The sequence below is a fragment of the Sebastes umbrosus genome, chromosome 14 (assembly GCF_015220745.1).
Source record: "Sebastes umbrosus isolate fSebUmb1 chromosome 14, fSebUmb1.pri, whole genome shotgun sequence".
Taxonomy (NCBI): Eukaryota; Metazoa; Chordata; class Actinopteri; order Perciformes; family Sebastidae; genus Sebastes; species Sebastes umbrosus.
Window position 1 is genome coordinate 1,479,629 of NC_051282.1, and position 2,262 is coordinate 1,481,890.

A 2,262-nucleotide genomic window follows, 5' to 3' on the forward strand; every position below is an offset into this window, starting at 1 on the left:
GTCAGCTGTGTGTCTGCCCGGTGTAACTTTAGCGAGTGGCCAACAAACAGTGTGTGTATTTGTGCTACGTTAGCAGCTCTAGCATTGCTGGAGGCTTCGTGCTCGCCGCCGCACACGTAGTCTGAGTAACTTTAGCTAGTGTCCAACAGACCGTGTGTGTGTGTTGGTGGTGAGTGTGAGGTTGTTGGTGGCGTTCTAGCTGTGAACGTAGGTGTAGCAGTGTGTGTACAGTTTATTTGTCGGTGAATAACTGCTACCAAACTACAACTCCTCCGCTCCGCTCAAGCGAGCCGGATACCGGAGCCGACTTCCTGTATCCTGCAACTCCGGCTCCGCCTCTTAGGGTGGGCTGTTAAGGTGGACCAGCTTTTCTCCTTAAAGAGACGAGACGCTCTTCAGAGCCGCTCAGCTTTTGAGTTCATTATTAACATTTCTTTTAACCGCTTTAACCGATAGCGTTAATCGATTAAAATGCTTAATGTCGGTAAACAGTTAAACGGTTAATTATGGACATCCCTAAAATGGTCATTTCGATATCATGCATGTACTACCTCTGCCTGTTTCCATCTCCCAGGGTGTTCGGGTAAAAGAGTTCCCTGGGAGCTCGCGCACCAATAAATAGTTCTGGGAGGGAAAAACCAGTGGGAAGTGGGTAGAGGGAAGCTGTTTTAAATGTAGTTATTCATGTGAAATATTTGTTGGTATTTAGTGAAGATATTTAGGTGTGTATATATTTATTAAGAGTATTTATATTTTGGGTAATGGTTTTATGTAAATAGATTTGTATATTTTTGTATATTTGTGGGTTGTATTTAATATCAGGAATGGTATGTGCCAATTGAACTGGCTATATAAGGCTGGTGAATCTCAGTCGATTGTGCGTTGCTAAGGTGGAGGCCAACATGTGTGCACGGTGCTGTGAAAGGAAAGTCAAATGTTTTCATGCTGAAACGCCATCCTGTCGTGGACTTCTCCTCATTTGCCTCTTGGACCGCTCGGGCATTCTAATAGTCAGCTTTACCACAATGGACACCATAATAGGGAGAGTGGGGGTGGGGGACTCTTTACTGGGGTAAGAAATTGATATGCTGAAACCAGATCCGTGTCTTGGGAAGACTTCCAACATCGCTGGGTGTGAATGTGAGCGTGGTGCAATGGTGACGGTGATGGCACGGTTACCAGGCTTTCTGCTTTCACCTGTTGTCATTATGCTAAGCTATGCTAACCGGCTGCTCTAGAGCTGCATATCAACTGTACAGGCATGAGAGTGGTATTAAAGGGACTGTTTGTAAGAATCAGAAATGTCTTGTTAACAGCGACACCTGTGGCCGTTAAGTCAACGAAAGTCAGCGTCCTGTTGCTGGCGCTTGTGCTCGCTCTACATAGACATGAACGAGCATCGCTCAAAACAGTGAGGCGACACACGTCAGCTAAAACCACAATATCACTCTATATTTCAGCTGCTTGGCAGTAATGTTAGCTGACCAGACGAAGGTCTCTCCATGAATCAATGCTGATCCTAGTGTTGGCTTTTCCTGCCTCAGCCTCCCGACCGCGGCCGGAGGGAACAGAGGAGACACCGGAGTTTTGGTCGGAGACGATAACGTTTCTCTCTGCGGAGCCCCGTCACTTCACAAGACACGGGAAACCTCTGTTGGTCTGGAGGAGCTGCAGCAGTTATTTCTGCATAAACTACCACTGTACATTCACATTACACATATACGACTCTTTTGCAGTGTGTAGTGTGCGCGCATGCACGTGAGAGTGAAGCGAAAGCGCGAGAACGAGCGTGATGTGTTGGAGTCTTGTCTGAACAGCGTAACCACACGCGAGCGAGCATGGGACACCGACCCGCAATGATTTATACGTGTAAGAAGTTACAAACAGTCCCTTTAAAGTTCTTATCTAACAAGAATGTGAATACATTTATTTCCCTTAAAACACGTCATAATGTAAATCTTAAACGGTGGTGTCCATCTGTGTATTTTTGCTTTTTTTTCATATGGAAACGCCCACTCAGCTGTTAGCTAAAAGCAGTGACGTAGGTTACCACAGTAAGCTAATCAATATGGTTATGAATAATGTGAACGCTAGCACTAGCTGAGTCAAAGTTGGCTGCACTAAGTTTGGAAATAAATGAAAGGATTGGCTCAGATTTTTTGAAGTGGGGTTGACTGTATACTCCCTCGTTCTGTGAGGTAAAAGTACTGTTTTTGTGAATGTAGTCTGGTGGCTTTGAAGACAGCGATGTCAGTCCTCGTC